This window comes from Pan troglodytes, chromosome 2 (genome assembly GCF_028858775.2).
Source record: "Pan troglodytes isolate AG18354 chromosome 2, NHGRI_mPanTro3-v2.0_pri, whole genome shotgun sequence".
Lineage (NCBI taxonomy): Eukaryota > Metazoa > Chordata > Mammalia > Primates > Hominidae > Pan > Pan troglodytes.
Genome location: NC_086015.1, coordinates 86,519,178 through 86,540,767, shown reverse-complemented (window position 1 = coordinate 86,540,767; position 21,590 = coordinate 86,519,178). Strand labels below are relative to the sequence as shown.

The window sequence follows — 21,590 nt, the reverse complement described above, 5'->3', positions numbered from 1 at the left end:
CTTCCAATCCTTTCTGTATATTATTTCCTGATTGTTTTCTTCTCTAGTACAATTGCTCTTGTCATGGCAAGACATTTTATATCCATCATTTTTTTCACTTAACAATTTACAATAAGCATTTACCTGTATATTTACAGAGGCTTCATAACCATTTATTAGTGGTTACAAGAGCTTGAATAAGTAAATCTATTATAATTTTCCTAATTACCTATTATTAGAGTTTAGTTTCTCCCCAAATTCACAATTCTAACCAAAGTATGCCTACTATATTCTTTTACATATAGTTTTTTCACACTTTATATTATTTAGTATCAAAGTCTACTGAGATATTGTAAATAAAATAAAGTGCCTTTTAACACTTGTCAGTGAACTGAATGACAAAAGCTGTATATAAATAATGGTTCCTAACTTTGAGTCACACTTCCTTTTAAGGTGAAAACACAGTGATCAGAGATATTTTTGCGCATGCCCAAATGTTGCTTGCCATCAGTCTAATTACAAACTACCCTCCTCTCTTCTGCAGTTGCCTGTTGCCATCTCAGAAAAAGCCTCCTTCAGCCAGATGTTGCTGTTTTCTTTGGTACTTGGTCTCGAACGATGATCACAGACGTGACCTTTATTTTCTTTCAATGAAGAAGAAACTTCATCTTCTTCACTGAAATATTAGAATTACAAAGCAAATATTTCAAACTGTTAGATTAAGTATGGCTGCCTGGAGAATCCAAAGACTCAATCTCCTCTATAGCATTTCGAAAGTTATGCAGTTTATTGCTCAACCTCTAGTATGGGTCATTGTGGTAGAGGAAAGACAATCATCTGAACAACACTCCTATTTGCAGTGAGGAGGGGTTTGGGCATCACCTCCTTTTGCTGTAAGTCAAGAACCTGTCTCTCTAAGGCCTAAGAGAGTCAACCATTTGCCTTTCAGACTAGTGTAGTCCTATTCTCCAAGTACTAATCTTTTGCCAGAAGATTGGCTTTGGTCCAGGATAATTGTCAGGAGGTAATAAACACCACCTCCAGCATCAGGAGTAGGGTTGCAAAAATAAATAAATAAATAATCCAAATTTCAATCTCATGACATTTGCAAAGGTCTGGGTTACTGGGTATGAAATAACTCCACATATGGAACTTAACAGTCCAATCCACCTGGTACTTCATCAAACTTTGTTTTGCTTCCCTTGATTTTCTTTGGGCAGAAGTTGAGAGGAAACTGTTATTCTATATTGGCAAGCCTTTTTGTGTAATTATTCAAATAATACCGAAGGAACAACAGGCAAGTGATAACGCACAATCATGACAAGTGTGTGTGGGGTGTATAATTCTGTATTTAAGAACACATGTATATACTGTATCAGGGATAGAATCTATGAAGAGAGACTTGCTTAAAAAATACAACTGATGTCCGGGCATGGTGGCTCATGCCTGTAATCCCAGCACTTTGGGAGGCCGAGGCGGGTGGATCATGAGGTCAAGAGATCGAGACCACCCTGGCCAACATGGTGAAACCCCCATCCCTACTAAAAATACAAAAATTAGCCAGGCATGGTGGCAGGCTCCTGTAGTCCCAGCTACTCGGGAGGCTGAGGCAGGAGAATGGCATGAACCCGGGAGGTGGACGTTGCAGTGAGCCGAGATCACGCCACTGCACTCCAGCCTGGTTACAGGGCAAAGCTCCATCTCAAAATAAAATAAAATAAAATAATTTAAATTACTAAATTAAGATTCTCCATTATCATTTACATCTTAATGCCCTTAATGGAAAAGATCATTCAAAGGCTTTTCCAAAGAACAGAGAGACAATAGATTCCAAAGTTAAATTTAAAGCCCTACTCTTAGAAAGAAGAAGCTGGTGTGTGACGTTCCCCTTCCTGTATCCATGTGTTCTCATTGTTCAACTCACAATTATGAGTGAGAACATGTGGTGTTTGGTTTTCTGATCTTATGACAGTTTGCTGAGAATGATGGCTTCCAGCTTCATGCATGTCCCTGCAAAGGACATGAACTCATCCTTTTTTATAGCTGCATAGTATTCCATCGTATATACGTGCCACATTTTCTTAATCCAGTCTATCATTGATAGGAATTTGGGTTGGTTCAAGTCTTTGCTATTGTGAATAGTGCTGCAATAAACATACATGTGCATGTGTCTTTATCGTAGAATGATTTATAATCCTTTGGATATATGCCTAGTAATGGGATTTCTGGGTCAAATGGTATTTCCAGTTAGGGCTGTCGGAGGGGTGGGGGGATAGGGGAGGGATAACATTAGGAGAAATACCTAATGTAGGTGATGGGTTAATGGGTGCAGCAAACCACCATGGCACATGTATACCTGTGTAACAAAACTGCATGTTCTGCACATGTAACCCAGAACTTAAAGTATAATAATAAAAAAAGAAAGAAAAAGCTGCTTTCAAGTTTACTTTGAAAGTTTGCTTTTATATTTTTGATTGCTATTCTTAAGAATGTTTCAAATATGACAACAATAATAAAGATACTCTGTTAGACTGACGCTCTTCAATACAGACATTTTTAAAATCTGAAGTTTCAAAATGAATAGCTATCTGGGAATATTAACTAGAGATAATAAAAGTGGCATAATTTCAATAAAGAGTGCTGAAGATTTCAATGTCTTAAAATGTTTAAAAAGTGATTTTTACTCTCTCGTATCACCTGAGAACAAATTGAGTTAAATACAATTCTTAGTGTGTACACTGTATTCAGTGAAAAAATTAAGGCAGATAAAGCTTAGTGATATTACACTGAAACCTTGCTGCCAAATTATAATTAAAATACATCTCAAACCAAAGTTTGCCACACATTACTTTTTACCACATAGAGGTCTATTAGATAATATTAGCAAGCAAGTACAAAACAATATTTTATTCTTTATATCAGATAAAAAGTCATTTTTAGTTGTTATGACTGGTACCATGCATGAAAGATGAATTTAAGGCAAGCCAGCCGATGCTCTAGAGGGGGGATTATAAGGCAAGCCAGCCGATGCTCTAGAGGGGGGATTTTAAGGCAAGCCAGCCGATGCTCTAGAGGGGGGATTTTGTTACATGTATAGTTGGCATCAGGCCTCTAGCATCTAAGTAAAAAGTAGAACAAAGGATACTAGAGGCTGAGAATGGTAGTGAGAAGGGAGAGATAGGAAGAGATTTGTTAAAGGATATAAAATTGCAGCTAGATAGGAAGAATACATTCTAGTGTTCTGTAGCACTAAAGCATGGCTATAGTTAACAGTAATATATAGTTTCAAATAGCTAAGAGGAGGATATTCAACATTCCCAAAACAAAAGAATAATAAATGTTAATTACCCAGATCTGATCACTATACATTATAAGTAACAAAACATTACTATGTACCCATGAATATGTACAATTATTATTTGTCAATTTAAATTTGTCAATTTAATAAACATTTTAAAAAACTAGATATTTAATGAAAATACGTTCAATATTTACTATGATGATGTGGGTAATCTGGTAAAATTTGTGTTGATAATGTTCCTGGTTCAAATAGTATTGATCAACTTTTATAGAATATAAATTTTGGAGAATTCATCAATCACCATTTTAAAAGATGATTTAGGTGCTTGAGGTCATCTGGAAAAATTTATGTAAAAAAATATATATAATTAAGTACATAGATATTGATTCCTCTGTGACCTTTTCTACATAGAAATGAAATAACTATACTGGAAGTTTTCCTCTCAGTCCTGGAAAGCAAATACATTCTATTATAATCTTATCAGATGATTATTTGTTTATTCATTTATTTATTTTCAAATGATTCACTGAGTTACAATTGGCACTCAACATCCTGGCAGATATTAAAATTTTGGAAGTTTGGAACGGATATAGATGCATAAAATCATAAATAAAATTAAGACAATAAGCATATCCATTACCTCCAAAGCTTATTGTGACACTTATAATCTCTCCTTACCAACCCTCTCTACCCACCTTCTCCCTGGAAAAAACTGATTTGCTTTCTTTGCAAGTAGTAGTATTAATTTTCTAGAATTTCACGTGAATGGAATTATGCAGTATTTACTTTTTATCTTACTTCTTCCATTCATGATGATTATTTTGAGATCTATCCATGTTGTGTGTGTAACACTAGATTGTTATTGTTGATTGCTAATTAGTATTCCATTGCATGTATATACCATACTGTTTACCCATTTATTTGTTGATGATCATTTTGGTTGTTTACATTTTTTTACTTATTATAAATAAACTGCTTATGTGTACAAATGTTTCCGTGGACGTATATCTCATTTGTCTTGAGTAGAAACCTATAGGTGGAAAAATTGATTCATATGGTATACGTATGTTTGTATTTGTATAAAACTGCCAAACTGTTTTTGTAAATAGTTGTACCATTTTACATTCCCATTAGCAATCTATGAAAGTCTAATTGCTTCAAATCCTTGCCAAAATTTGTTATAAGTAGTCTTTTTTAACTTTGGCAATACTAATAAATGTGTACTGGTATTTCATTAAGGATTTATAATGAACTGATAATGTTAGGCAGCATTTTCTGTGCTTAGTTTCCTCTGAATATATTCTTTGGTGAAATGTCTGCTTATATATTTTGCCTATTTTGTTTGGAATGTTTATTTTATCATTACGGTGTTTTGGATTTCTGGATTTGTCATTATTACATACGTCATATGCAAACATGTTTTCCCAGTTTGTGGGTAGTCTTTCATTAATTTAATTGTATTTTTTGAAGTTCAGAGATTATTAACTTAAATGGATTTCTTTATGGATTATATTTTGGTGTTATAGTTAAGGAACCTTTGTACTATCGGGTCACGAAGATTTTTTTCCGATTTTTGAAAATTTCCTAAATATTTTAGCTTTAGGCTTCACATTTAAGTCCATGATTCATTTTTAGTTAATGTCAGAATATGGTTCAATGTATAGATGAAAGTTTACTTCTTCTTTACACACAAATACACAATTGTTTTAATACACTTGTTGAAATATTTTATTTTTCTCCAATGAATTATCTTCATTACTTTTTCAAAAATTACCTACGTATGGGTCTATATCTGAACATTGAATTCACTTTCATTTATCTGGTTGCCTCTTTTGCTGCCAATACTATACTACTCTTTTGGTTATGGAAACCTCATAATAAATCTTGAAATCTAGTAGAATAAGTCTTCAAACTTGGTTCTTTTTTCTAAGTTGTTTTAGCTGTTCTAGTTTCTTGCATTGTTATATGAATTCTAGAATCAGATTGTATATTTTTATTAAAATGCCTGCTGGAATTTTGGTGTAGATTCTTGTAAGTCTAAACATTAATTTGGAGAAATTGACAATTTAGTATTACTGAATTTTCAGTTCCATGAACATGGAATATAACTCCATTTATTTAGATATTGGTTAATTTCTCCCTCAAAATATGTTAGTTTTTAATACACATATTTTGCATGTCTTTTATCGTATTTATCCTAAAGTATTACATATTTTTGATGCCCATGTAAGTGTTACTCAATTTTTAATTTCAATTTCCAAGTATACATTGCTGGTATACCAAAATAACTTGGTTTTTTGTTTTTTTTTTTTGTACTGGCCTTTTATCCTGTAAAATTATTAGTAATACAAAAACACTTATTAGCTTAAGTATTTTTTTGTTGTTTTCATAGGATTTATATATACATGATTTTATGAGACAAAAAGACTGTTTTACAGCTTTTACTCAATCTGAATGGCTTTTATGTATTGCTCTTGACTTTTTATACTGAAATATTGAAAAGAATTTGTGAGTGCAAACATCCCTGACTTTTTTCTTAATCTTAAGTGGAAAAAGATTCATTCTTTTACAAATAAGTATTTTACTTGTATATTTTTTTCAAAATGCCCTTCTTGAGACTGAGAACATTTGATTTCTTCCCCAGATTCCTGCTATTTTTATAAATAAATAGATTATAAATAAATAAAATGCTTTTTTTTAAACCTCTAGCGAGATGACCACATACTTTTCTGATTTTGTTCTTTTAATGGTAAACTAACCTTGCATTCCTGGTATAAACCCTTCTTAGTTGCAATGTAGAATCAATTTTGTGTATTGTTGGATTTCATTTATTAAATTTTAATTTAAAAATTATCATACCTGTGCTTATGAAGAGTACTTATAGTTTTCTTATCTTGTGTTGGTATTGAGTTAATTTGGGCCTCAGAAGAATGGGTTGCAAATTATTCTATTCTCTGCAATTTCCTGCAAAAGTTGATTTAGAATTTTTTTTCTTGAATTTTTCTTTCATTGAATTTGCCAAAAGTAACTACTTAATATGAATTGTCATCCTCCAGAAGAAATCATGCCTGTGTTTCTTGTCACTATATATTTAGAGGCTAAAAGAATGCTGACTGCATAGTGGTAGCACAGGAAATATGAATCAACATACGGAATATTAACAAAAGACACAATAAAATAAATTCCGGCTTTATTCTATTCTTTGCTATTGATTTAGGAAACTGAGTTTTCCTCTTAAAATTAATTTAAAATTTTATTACCATTAATGACCTTTTTAGAAGGAGTACATTAGAGATCTTATTTTATTATTTATGTGTTTATTTTATTCTTTTTATATCAGACATAATTTTAAGAATTACGTGGTACAATTATTTATTGAAAGTAATTAGCAGGTTCCCTATGTGGGTATACAAGTAAAGTATCTATAATAGTTTTTTCCTTTGTAATGAAAATTATGAGTTTAATTTTTGTATTTATATCTTACTAAAATAAACATAATATTTTTTAATGCTTAAATATTTTCTATTACACATGCTCAAAAACAAGTGGCTTTAAAAGTGTTTTATCAACTCTATGTTTGTAGTTCAACAACACCCAATATTTCTGCTTAATTTCTCTACTGAGTATAAATTTGCAACTTCAACCTAGTATTTACTAATTATACAGTACCCTGACATCTAATTTTTAAAAATAATTTGAATTTCTAAATCACTTCAAAACCTAATGGAACTCAAATGCTATTACAGCTGAAACCACTTAATAGGGTCTTGTTAATAAAGACAATTTAGTTAAATTAGGCACTTTCAGTGAACATATTTTATCTTGGCCACTTGATGTAATCCAAAATAATAATAATGGCTAATAAGTAGAGCCTGATAACACAGACATTTTCTCCATTAACCATTTGCCTGGGATGTTGGAATTTTTTTTGCTTCACAGTTAATAACAGCCACTGATTAGAGAGATTCTATTATGAATTCTGATTTCTGGTTTAAAAAGAAGAAAACAAGCACGTATAATACAGTGATATCAGTATGATTTAATTATGTATAAGTAAGCATGCTCAACAATGCATACCCACTATACTGTTTCCAAGAAACTTAACCTAAATTCTTCTTGTAATAGTTTATGGTATGTTTAATTTTAGTTCTATAGCTATCAGAATTGAAATATCAAAATCTCTCATTTAGCATTATATTTTAAACATGAAACACTTTTTGTAAACTGTAAAATAGTACCATGTTTAAGATCCTTCAGACAGAATACTACAGGGTTATAGAAAAACTAGTGGCCAGGCGCGGTGGCTCACGCCTGTAATCCCAGCACTTTGGGAGGCCAAGGCGGGTGGATCATAAGGTCAGGAAATCGAGACCATCCTGGCTAACACGGTGAAACCCCGTCTCCTCCAAAAATAGAAAAAATTAGCCAGGCATGGTGGCGGGCGCCTGTAGTCCCAGCTACTCAGGAGGCTGAGGCAGGAGAATGGTGTGAACCCGGGAGGCGGAGCTTGCAGTGAGCCGATATTGCACCACTGCACTCCAGCCTGGGCGACAAAGCCAGACTCCGTCTCAAAAAAAAAAAAGAAAAAGAAAAAGAAAAAGAAAAACTAGTAATTTCAGAAAGCTCTCATAAACATTTGAAAAGAGTGTGCTTTTTCTGAGTTAGTATTTATTTCCATCCATCTCTTTAGAGATATTTAGTCATGCCTTCAGCAATTTCTCTATCTAAACAGTGTGACATTTCATTCAAGTGTATTTTATATACTCTTTAAAAAAATAAAGGAGTCATTTATCTTATAGCAAAAAAAAAACAAAACAAAAAACAGATCTGCTGAATAACGTAATGGCCTATTAGTTGCTTTGTTCCTGTAATTCTTGAACATTAAAACAAATTTGAATACACTTTGGGAGCAGATCACTTGAGATCAGGAGTTCGAGACCAGCCTGGCCAACATGGTGAAACCCTGTCTCTACTAAAAATACAAAATTTAGCTGGGTGTGGTTGGGCTCATCTATAATTCCACCTACTCGGGAGGCTGAGGCAGGAGAATCGCTTGAACCCAGGTGGCAGAGGCTGCAGTGAGCTGAGATTGCACCACTGGACTCCAGCCTGGGTGACAGAGTGTGCCTCCATCTCAAAAAAAAAAAAAAAATTATGGGCCTGAATCAAAGTATCACATGTAATCTATAAATATATACACCTATTATGTACCCTTAATGCTTAAAAATAAGAAATTTAAAAATAAAACAAAAATATATTTAACTCCTTACCAAAACTCATTTCATTCTTTCATTCAATACTTGTCAAATATCTACTACATGTCAAATATTATGCTACATTTCATTAACATAGATTATGCTAGATTTTGCATTGTCAAACTGGCATTACCCTGACCTCCATTTCTCCTGCAGGGGAGAAGATCAAGCTTACATTTGTCACAGTTCTTTTACACTATTACTCTTAGTTAGAGCTACCAATGGAAGGTTCTCTAGTGATATCTTTAGGAGACTAATAAGCTCTGTTTCTACAGTGGCACCTGCATTCAGGCAGTAGAGATCATCTACAGTGGATTTTCCTGACTCTCAGAAGTCTTTCTGGAATCCCTTGTTGTACGCAAACAGCTAATATAACTAGTAGAGAATTCCCTTGGATTTCAGGTTGGGAAGAGTGAGGTCTTCCAGAAAAATCACCCACCATGATGATTTTTATAAGTGACTAGCAGGACTGGAAGAATCTTGCCATCAGTTCTTGTACTTTATATTGGAAACAGCCTTTCTGATCTCAGGCCCCAAACCTTTCAAAGGTTGTATAAGTTTATTATTCCCGGTTTCAATAATTTTTCTACTTCTGCTTTTAGCAATAGGGATCAATCTAGAATAAATTTTTCCCCTCAGCTGAAATAAATAACAAAACTGGATACAATAGTAAACATGTTTTTCAAGGACTGGGTATCTGGCAGTCGAAAACAACAATCCTTGAGGGAATAGAAACAAACGAACAGGGTCCATGATTGCCTTGTCTTACTTCCTAAAGAGTATTTACAAGCCATAGTACAGGAGGGGAAGACAGGTGGAGTCTTGTGGTCTCCCAGAGGTGAGAATATGAAGGTAAATGTCCATGAAGGCCTGAGTGATTACAGTTTACAAGACAGCATGCTAGAGAGAAGAAATGTGCATAGACAGGCAGCTCTAGAGCTTTGCAGAAGATCCCTTTTGAGTTTTCAGCTTACTACTGATGAATGCATGTGTGGGAGAAAACTGCCTGAGAATTACCTGAAAGGGCATGTAATACTATCTCTGGAATTTACACAAAACTGGGAAATGTTTATGTTTCCACCAGACTGAGTAGAAAAATCTTGTAATTCATGGGACTTGTGTAGATTATGCAGAATGGCATTTTCCCAATGGAAGGCTGCTCAGGTCCTATCTAACGAAGTTTTGAAGCAAGTGGCAAAGGGATGATATGGTTTTTAAATTGCTTAACAGCTTTTTAGAACAAAGCCCAAACATATTTATGGAGATACAAAAATACCAAGCACAAAACAAAGCAAAATTTAGTGCCTGATGTTGAATTTTAAAATACATGCAATTAACAAAGGAAGTAAAATAATGTTAATGAAAAAGAGTGAAGGAGACACAAATAAATGGAAAGGCATTCATGTTCAGATTGAATAAATTAATATTGTTAAAATATCCATACTATCAACAAAACTACAGATCTCATGCTATACCCATTAAAATTCCAATAACATTTCTTATAGAAATAGAAAAAGCAATTCTAAATTTCATATGGCAAAACAAAAGACCTTGAAAAGGCAAAGCAATCTTGAGAAGTATAAAGTTGAAGTCATCACACTTCCTGATTTCAAAATATAAAGTTACAGCAGTCAAAACAATATAGGACTGGCATAAAGACAGACATTTAGATCAACGGAACAGAATAGAAAGCCCTCCAAAAAACAATTTATATACAATCAAGAGTCACTTAATGAAGGGGATATGTTCTGAGAAAAATGCCATTAGGTGATTTCATTGTTCTGCAAACATCATAGATTGTACTTACACAAACCTAGGTGGTATAACCTAGTACACATCTAGACTATATAGTATAGCCTATTGGTCCTAGGCTTCAAACCTGAATAACATGTTACTGTACTGAATACCCTAGGCAATTGTAAAAAAAATAGTATTTGTGTAGCTAAACATAGAAAAGATGTGATAAAAATACAGTATTATAATCTTATGGGATCACAACTTAAAAGTTGTTCATCATCGAAACATCACTATACAGCTCATTACTGTACCATCAACTGATCTCTGACAAGGGTGCTCAGAAGAATACACAAGGGGGAAAGGATAGTGTCTTCAACAAATGCTCTTGGGAAAACAGGATAACTGCTTGTAAAATAATGCAGTTGGACTCTTGTCTTATGCCATATACAAAAATCAACTCAAAATCGATTAAGAATCAAAACTGTGAAACTCCTAGAAGAAAACATAGGAGGAAAGCTTCTTGACAATGGGCTTGGCAATTATTTCTTGGATATGATACCAAATGCAATGGCAACAAATGGCAACAAAAGCACAGGAAAAAAAAGCAAAAATTGACAAGTAGGATTGCATCAAACTAAAATGCTTCTGCACAGTAAAGGAGACAGTCAACAGAGTGAAATGGTAACCTATGGAATGGGAAAAATGTTTGCAAAACATAAGTCTGATAAAGAGTAATCTCCAAAACATGTAAGGAACTACTTTAAATCAAGATCCAAAAAACAAATAACTCAAAATAACCAAAGGGCTTGAACAGGTGTTTATTCAAAGAGACATTAAAATGGCCAGCAAGAAACTAATCAGTATCCTTCAAAATAACATAGATCAAATAAAAATATCAAAAGCAAGATTAGAAAGTGTTTTGAACAAAATTATAAAGAAAACATAATATGTAGAAACTTGAGGATTGCATTTAAAACAGTTCTTAGATAAGAATTTCTGGCAATAAATGCCTATGTTTGAAAAGAAGAAAGCTCTCCAATCAATGACTTCAACTTCCACATTAAGGAACTGGAAAAATAAGAGGAAATTACAGCCAAATAAAACAGAAAAAAAGAGAATAATAAGGGAGCAAAACAGAAATTTGTGAAATTAAAAATAGAAAAAAAATCAATGAAACAAAAAAATGGCATTTTGGAAAGATTAATAAAATTGATGAATTGCTCTGCTGAGTGGTCAGGAAAATACACACAAGTTATCCATAGCAAGAATGAGAGATGTGATATCACTAAAAGTTTTACAGGACAGAAAGGATAACAACGACTTATTATGAACTAATAGAATAAGTTTAACCCCTTAGAAGACATGGACAAATTAGAAGGCATGAGCCACCAAAGTTAACTAAAAAAAAAAAAAACACCTGAATAACCTTTTATTTATTTGTTAAATTACATTTTTAATCAAGTAACTGCTTTTTATTTTAATTTTTTAGCGTTTACTTTTTAAAAAAATTATGTTTGTCAAGTAACTTCTAAGAGAGAAAACTCTGCATAATTTCACTATTAGATTCCTCCGAAAATTTAGGAAATAAATTACATCAATACTTAACACGTTCAGCCAGAAAACTGAAGGAGAAAGCCACTTTATTCTGTGAGGCCAGAACCAAGACATTCCACATACAGTACAAACTAATATACTTCATGAACATAAATGCCAAGCTTCAAAACAAAATTTTTACAAATAGAATTTTAAAATATGTGAATAGGATAATACATCTTGACCAGTTTAATTTATTCCAAGAATTCAAAGTAAGTTAAATATTAAAAAATTAATAAATAAAATTAACCATAGAAACAGACAATAAAAGAAATTCCATACCATCATTTCAATAGAAACAGAAAGATTTTTTGACAAAATCCAATATTAATTGATGCTGCAACTCTTAAATGGGAACAATAGGAAACTTACCCATTCTAGAAAAGGTAACTGATACATATACATATATATGGATATGTAGATACGTATATCTACATATCCAGATATATAGACACTAACATCATACTCATTCATGAAAGACTGAAAGCTTCCTCACCAAAGTCAGAAACAAGACATGGATGTCTGTTCTCTCGCTATTTTGTTTTCTTTTCTTTCCTTTTTTTTTTTTTTTTTTTTGAGACAGAGTTTCGCTCTTGCCCAGGCTGGAGTGCAATGGCGCAATCTCAGCTCGCTGTAACCTAAGCCTCCCAGATTCAAGCAATTCTCCTGCCTCAGCCTCCCAAGTAGCTGGGATTACAGGCATGCACCACGACGCCCAGCTAATTTTTTGTTTTTAGTAGAGACGGGGTTTCACCATGTTTGTCATGCTGGTCTCGAACTCCTGACCTCAGGTGACCCACCCATCTTGGCCTCCCAAAGTGCTGGGTCACTATGTCTTTTTAACATTATTCTAGAGGTCTTATCAAGTGTAATAAGGCAAGTGGGGAAAAAAGCAACTAGATTAGAAATACACAACTAACTTGTTTCACTTGGAAACAACATGAATTTTACATTTAAAAAAAAAACACAAAAAACCCTACGGTACCTTCAAAACAGCTACTAGAACTAATAAGTAAGTTTAGCAAGGTTACAGATTGTATAAACAACATACAAAAATAAATTGTATTTCGATATACTAGAAACAAATAATCCAAAATTAAAGTTTTTGAAATTCTATTTAAAAGACCATAAAATGTGCAATATTAGCATTAAATTTATCAACATATAAGAAAGATCTATACACTGAAAACCTACAAACCTTGATTAAAAATGAGAAAACTTAAATAAATAGAAATATATACCATATATACCAATTATGGATCAGAAGATTCAATATTGTTTTTTGGGTTTTTATTGTTGTTGTTGTTGCTGTTGTTGCTGCTGTTTTTGAGACAGAGCCTTGCTCTGTCACCCAGGCTGGAGTGCAGTAGTGCAGTCTTGGCTTACTGCAACCTCTGCCTCCCAAGTGTAAGATATTCTCCTCCCTCAGCCTCCCAAGCAGCTGGGATTACAAGTGCCTGCCGCCATGTCAGGCTAATTTTTGTATTTTAAGTAGAGACAGGGTTTCACCATGTTGGCCAGGCTGGTCTTGAACTCCTGGCCTCAGGTGATCCACCAGCCTGGGCCTCCCAAAGTGCGGGATTACAGGCGTCAGCCACTGTGCCCGGCCTCAAAATTGTTTAAGATGTCAATTTCCAAATCAAATTCCCAAGTTTTTGAAAACTAAAAGCTAATTTGAAATGTTGTATAGGAAAAAAAAATAAAAGCACATGGGAGTCCCAATGTATTTGAGATAGAAGAATATACTCTATCTTTAAAACCATCTACCTATCTTTAAAACCATCATTCATCAAGATAGTGTGTAACATTGCCATATAGATAGACAAACAGATCAACAGAACAGAATAGAATCCACAAATAGACCTGAACATACATTCAATTAATTTTTAAGAAAGCTGGCAAGGCAATTCACTGGAAATCTTAATCTTTTCAATAATTGCCACTACAACAATTGAATAGCCATATGCAAAAAATAAAAAAAAATCAAATCTTTACCTTATGCCATATATAAAATATAATTTAAAAGTAATCACTTATCAAAATATGAGTTAAACTATAGAATTTCTAGAATAAACCATTGGAGATAATTTAAACCACATTGAAATGGTGAGTGTGCAGAGCAACTGAACTTTCTTATATTGTTGTTGGGAACCTAAAAGGCTAAAACCACTTGGGAAAATACTTTGCTAGTTTCTTAAACTTGAACATGCATCCATCACACTACTTAGCCATTCCAATTTTAGATATTTAACCAATTGAAATGAAAGCCTATTTTTTTACAAAGTCTTATATTCGAATGCTCATAGCAATTTTATTTTTAATTAATATTCTTCAACAATGAATGTATAAACAAATTGTGATGTATCCATATGATGGAACACTACTCAGCAATAAGGAGGAATGAACTGATACATAAAGCAGCATGAATAATATTAAAATAATTATGCTGCATGAAAAAAGACAGACCAAAAGTAGTTCTAGCTTGTGATTCCATTTATACAATGCTCTAGAAAGTACAAATAAATCTGTAGTGACAACATGCAGATCAGCAGTTGCCTACAGACAGGGGTGGGTGGGCCATTGATAAACAAATGTATAGGCAGCCCTTTTATCTGCTGGTTTTATATCTGTGGATTCTACCAACTCTGAAATGAAATTTTTTTAATGCAACAATTAAAAATACATTATAACAACTATGTACAAAGCATTTACATTGTGTTAAGTATCATAAGTAATCTAGGGATCATTTAAAGTATTCTGGAGAATGTGCATAGGTTGTATGCAAATCCTATGCCATTTTACATAAGAGACTTGAGCATCCATGGATTTTGGTATCTGTAGGGGATCCTAAAACAAATCCCCTGCAGTGTACTGAAGGATTACTGTATTATAAAGGATCATGAAGAGTCTTTTGTGGGTATTTGATATATTCATTAGTTTGAATTTGTGAATGGTTTCATAGGTGTATACATATGTTAAAACTAATGAAATTGTGTACTTTATAGCTCAAGAAAATGAAAAAAAAAAAAGTCTTTTGATGAAAAAAAAACTTTTCTGTTTTCCTGACAATCTTTCCTAATGGAGACTCTCAAATAACTTAGAACCTAGTAGAAAGAGTCATTAATGTAGAAATTGCATATACTAAATTATGTATAGTACAATATATTACAATGGTCTGAACAATATGAACTTAGGCAATTAGTCTCTAAAAGTGAATGGCTCAACAGGAAAAACTAAGTTAGTCACAATAGCTTACACAGAGAAGAGGAGAACATAGAAAAAATATAAGCCTTGATTGATGAATGTGAAACCAATCATGACCAACTTTTCATACCAGAACAGCCTGTAGATATTAAGAAATCATTTACAGGAGCGCAATATGAGGTTGTATATCGAGACACACATGGAAAGGCTAACTTTTGTTCAGACACTTTTGGGTGCAGAAAACCCAGTTCATCTTAGGTAAATAAATAAACAAATAAACAGATACATTTCTTAGTTCACACAACTAAAAAAAAGTGTCTAGCTAAATCTCTGTTTGATTCAGAGACACAAATGCTGATTCTAGATCTGATTTCTCTATATTATTTTGCTCTTCTCTACTCTAGGCTGACTTCCTTCTTGTCACCACCTCGTATTAAGATGATCTACCAGAAGTTCCCATTCTACATATTCCAACATGTAAACCCAGTGAAAAAAATACCTGTGTTTCCTTTCCAACAGCCTAGCAAACTTTATTTGACTCTCCATGCCTTTAATTGTGTCACAAATCCATGAACTAATTATTCAAGCCAAGAGAATAAAAATGTCCTGATTGTCTGATTTGCACAAATGTCATATAGCCACCCCATCACCATGAGGTTGAGGAAGAATAGATGCATAAAGAGAAATTTGAATCATGTTAGCAGGAAAACTTAAATGAAAGGTAACTGGCAAAAAATTACAGGAAAAAAAAGCTGTCTATAAGGAAAAAAATGTGTGGTGAGTGCGTGCATGGTTGTTGTTTCAGAGGTGATTAACTGTGGGATTTCCTTGTCTCAGTGTTCTCTAGGAAATAAAGATGACAAATATTATGTCAAAAAATATTTATCAAGAGACCACTGAGAGCTAATCATTTTGCTAGGTACTAAAGATACAAAATCAAACAAGATGTGGTTCCTGTCCTCAATAAATTTGTAGCTTATTGTAGGAGATAACTAAGTTTGTTAAATGTTATAAGAAAAGTTTACAAGTATTCATGGAATCCCAAACGAAGGCCTTTAAAATCATTTTGGGAGTTTGAGTTGACATTTGAACCAAATTTGGAAGGAACAGGAGTTAGCCAAATGAAACAAGATTAGAGGAGTGGGATGAATAAGTCATAGTAGCAGAGATCAACAGGAAAAGGGACATGGAAATGGGGAAAATCTTGGCACATTAAGGGCACTGACTGTAAAGAATGGTGCAGTGAGAGGACACTGGAGTAAATAAAGCTAGGTAGGTAGGAAAACACCCTAGCCACAAGTATTTAGTGTACTAAGCTAAGAAATTTGAACCTTGCAGTGGGAGATGTTGTATTCTGAGGTATTAAAGGAAGGGAAGAGACGCAGTTAGAACTACATTATATGAAGTTTATTCTCACAACAGCAAGGAAGATAGATTGGAGGAGGCCCACAGTGTCAACAGGGAGAATCCCTACAATATTCTGGTAATAATTACAGTGAGTGGAGATAAGAGCCAAGAAAGCAAAAAGAGGCAGTTGAGCAAGTATAAAGGCAGAAAAGATAGTGTTCTCCAAAAGAAAATTGAAGCTTTAGAGATTTTTGTCTCGATGGAGTTGTGAAGTGCATGAGAAAGTGAAAAAAAAACGTACGGTGATTCTAAGTTTTATGTCTTGTAAGAATGATGAAACTAGGTGCTGTTTACCAAAAATCAACTATATTACATTTATGCTGGATTTATGACAGAATCTGAAAATCCAGCGGGTGTGACAAATTTCAATCATTTTCTTAATGTCATGTATTTTCCAGTCCTTGGATGTCCAAGTTCCTAGGATTTATCTTTTACTAAGTGCTTGCTTCAGCTTGGGAAACCTCACCTACATAAAGCTCCAAACTAGGGGCTGAATTTCTGCCATTATAGCTCTTGGATTAGAGTCTTATTCCTAAGAGATGGCAGATCATGGTTCAGTAGGATGTACTAAGAGGAAATAATTTTCATGTTTATAATTAGAACGTCTTTAAATGTCTTTATGTAAGTAGCCAAACAGAGAATGTTATGAGCAGAATATAAGTTGCAAAGGCCCAGTAACTAATGAAAACTTATCTTTCAATATATTTAAATAAAGGGTTAAAAGGCAGTGTTTAAACGTGTTATTGAAGTGTGAAAGGGATTTGGGGGGTTATCTTTTCAAGGGTATAGGTTATCTAGGCATGCATATATAAATAAAATGATAGGAATTATAGGAGAGAAAGTTAAGTAGAAGTCAAGGTCATCCAGCTCTCCATTGTTCTCCCGAAGCATTCTGGAAAGCTAAGAATATGAACTTGGACACACAATTACATTAACTGGGAAAATGTTCTTCATTTCAGTTAACAAAATCTCTTGTACTAATCTATCTTAATAGCAATCTACTTGATAAAATCTTTGTGTTCTGGTTGACTACAACATCAATATAAGCCAAAAAGATGACGTGGCAGTTAACACCACACTGAGCACAATAATGCAAGTCTAGAGTCCAGATAAAGAAGGTAATTACCCCACTGAACTCCGCATTGTTCAGGCCACAACTGGAGGTTTATGTTTTGTGCTGGGCTCTGAAATTTATTAAAGTTCATTTTTCTCTTACAGTCATATACTCCTTTTAAGAAGCGAAAAATGCATACAAATATGAAGATTAAAGATATTGCAAACAGGGCACGGTGGCTCATGCCTGTAATCCCAGCGCTTTGGGAGGCAGAGGTGGGCGATCACTTGAGGTCAGGAGTCCGTGACCAGCCTGGCCAACATGGTGAAACCTCATCTCTACTAAAAATACAAAAATTAGCCAGGGTGGTGGATCGCACCTGCAATCCTAGCTACTCAGGAGGCTGAGGCAGGAGAATCGCTTGAACTCAGGAGGCGGAGGTTGCAGTGAGCTGAGATCGCGCCACTGCACTCCAGCCTGGGTGACAGAGCCAGACTCCGTCTCAAAAAAAAAAAAAAATCTTGCATAATCCCACCAACTTTACATGATGACTATTAACAATGCAGAATATTTCTTTCAGTCTTTTCCTTATACTCACAATAATATAGAAAGAAGCACATTTAGAGTTTTAGAAAATCTAAATTTGATCTAAAATAATTACCCAATTACTAAACCACATTAAAGATTAAATCATTCAAATGGTTTTGCAATAATTTCCTTTGTAGTCTTTGGTTCTTTTCTGGGAATATTGGATAGGTATTTGTTTTACAATAATCTAAAATTAGTACTCAATGGCATTTGTCCCAGAATAGACAGAATGTGTGTCTCAGAGGAAAATCTAGGTCTACAACTGTTAGATCTTGCCACTGCACTCCAGCCTGGGTGACAGAGCGAGACTCTATCTCAAAATAAATAAATAAATAATAAATAAATAAATAACAAAAAGTTACTGTAGTTTTTTAATGAGAATATTTTCCTTTTTCTTAACCAAGATTTGGAAGAAAAATTTTATGATTAAGTTTTATCCCAAATATGTACATATTTATAGATATGTGTATATGAGATCTCACATGCTGTACAGTTTTATAATTATAGTTTTATTGTTTATTCAATTAAGATTTTAACTACAAAACTATCACACATACAAAACATGTATAAAACATGTAGGTACAACTTTAGGATAATTTTCAAAAAGAACAGATAGTTATCACAAATCAGCTGAAAACAGAACAATGCCAATTCGTTTGAAGCCTCTCTGTGCGTTTCCCAAATCACATTCTCCTTCATCACTCAAAGATAATCATTCTCTTGAATTATTTTCTTCCTTTCCTTTATCGTTTTACCACCAAAAAGTGTAACTTCAAATAATATATTTTGAGACTTTTTTAACTACATGGCAATCCTTGGTAGAAATTTGATTTAAGTGACATTAAATCTAGATAGTGATTTTGGAAGAATTGTCATGTATTCATTATTAAATCTCCTTTTCTGAACATGGCTTATCTTTTTCTTTAATATATTTTTGTAAAGTTTTATTCATTAAAGTATTTAAATGTGTCACATTTTATTATTTTCTCTTACAGCAAATAGCATACATTATTTTAAGGAATATAGGCATTTAGTTATAATTAAAATTTTATTTGCATAGGTTTATAACATCTTATTATTTTAATATGAGCATAATCTTTAGAGACACTACTTTACATTATTTATATTGACTGATTTCTTTCCTGTTTTTTTTTTTCAATTTAGTTTCACAAGATGTTTATAAATTTTATTGGTCTTTCAAAGACACAACTTTTCATTCTGTTAATATTCTATTTTATACCTGTATTGTTTCATTAATTTGTTTTTATTATGTCCTTTTCCATTTACGTTTATTTATTTTGTTTTTCTCTTTCTGCTTTTTGGAAGGGGCTTTTTTTTTTATTTTTAGCCTTTTTTCTTTACTAATATACAGATTACAGCAGAAAAATTTTTTATACTTTACCTGAATCTCACAACTCAAATCTCACAATCTCACAATTCAAACAATCTTGAATATAATTAGTTCAAAAAATTTACCTGTGCCCATTGTTAATTTTTTCCTTGTCTCACATGTTATTCTGAATATTTGGGTATTTTATAGTTAGGATTTTACAACTTTTTGAAGCATAATTTAATTTTGGCCAGGGGACACTATTTTCTTAAGGTCATTTTGTAAGATTCTTGGCATTCTACAATGGTTGGGTGAACATATATATGTTTACGGGGATTAGTTTACTCATTGTGTTTTTTCAATATTCAAACCTCTTTATGTTTGTTTTTCTCATAGTCACAGAGATATGTTTTTTAATCTAATGTTATGCTGACGGTTTTATCTATTTTTTCTTACAGCTCTGTTTCATTTTTGCTTTATAAAATTGAGACTAGGTTGTTAGGTGCACACATATTTAGAATTGCTATTTTTTATTATTCGGAAGCATCTTACAAGTAGACTTAATTGAAACTTTATTATTCTGAAGCATATTATTCTTATATTGAGTTCTGCTGAGATATGAATTCTCACTTAAAAATTTCACATGACTGTGTAAGGATTTTTATTTATCCTACTTGGGACATGAGGGATCCCTAAATTTGAGAATTAATGTATGTCTTCAGTGTTGGATAATTCCTATTATCTATTAAAATGCTGTTTCTACACCACTTTCTGCGTTCTTTTTGCTATACCAATCATAATTGATTCTCATTATTTGGAAATTCTGAATTTGTGAATTTGCTTACTTGCTAAAGTTTTTTTGTAACCTCAAAATCAATAATCATGGTGCTTGTGCAGTCACTATCAGGCATGCACAGAGATGAAATGTTTGAGTAGTTAATTGACAGTCTTGAAGTTGGGGTCAAACAAGGTGATACTGTCCTTTTGTTTCAGCTCTCAGGCTGTAAATAAGTCTTGCTGCTTTTTTTTTTTTTTTACGGAGTCTTGCTCTGTCACCCAGGCTGGACTGCAATGACACAATCTCAGCTCACCGCAGCCTTCACCTCTCAGGTTCAAGAGATTCTCCTGCCTCAGCATCCCAAGTAGCTGGGATTACAGATGTGCACCACCATGCCTGGCTAATTTTTGCATTTTTAGTAGAGATGGGTTTTTGCCATGTCGGCCAGGCTGGTCTTGAGCTCCTGAGCTCAAGTGATCTACCCGCCTCTGCCTCCCAAAGTGCTGGGATTACCAGTGTGAGCCACCGCACCCAGCCGAGTCCTGCCCTTTTTGCGGTCTATTTAAATGCTATATTTTACCCATTTTGTGCTTTTAGTTGGTGATTTTGCTGTTTAAAAATGGCATCAAGTATACTACTGAAGTGCTGCCTAGTGTTCCTAAGAACAAACAGGCTGTGATGTATGATCTTGACTGAAAAAATATGAGTGTTATATAAGCTTCATTCAAGTATGAGCTACAGTGCTGTTGGCTGTGACTTCACTGTTAATTAACTAACAATATATATTATAATAAAGTGTTGGGAGGGTGAGGGGGGTGGATCACTTGAGCCCAGGAGTTCAAGACCAGCCTGGGCAACATGGCAAAACCCCGTCTCCACAAAAATCAACAAAAATTAGCTGGGCAGAATGGCTCAAAAAATAATAATAGCAATAATAAAGTGTCTTTAAATAGAAACACACAAGAACCAAAGTCATGTATTGATCAGTTGATGAGAAATGTGACCAGACACTCATAGAAACCTAATCCTTATGTCCCCTTGAAAAAATATTTCAGTATTTGCTAATGCAGTGCCTGCAGCAACTTTATAGAACATAACTACCATAAACAAGAGTCAAATGTATAACTTGAACAGTATTGTCTATGTCACTTACTTTCCCTTTATTTTTCTTCTTTCTTTTTTTCTCCTGGATATGTTTTTCTGACTTATATTCAAATTTTAATTTGTTGTTGAATTCCTAATTTGATTATTTACATTTTGCTTGTAGAATATGTATACTTTTCCCATGTTTTCTTTTATATAGCTCATTTTAAAAATTCTCAATTTCATCTTTCCTTTTACTGAAGATGTTAAACTTATTTTTT

At 33.4% G+C, this 21,590-nt stretch overlaps 1 long non-coding RNA gene across 2 annotated transcripts in view; it reads right to left on the bottom strand.

The window, feature by feature from the left end:
• Nucleotides 1–21,590, bottom strand: part of LOC129143513 (uncharacterized) — a 469,878-nt gene that overhangs the window by 196,819 nt on the left and 251,469 nt on the right. The gene's annotated exons all lie outside the window — the stretch shown is intronic.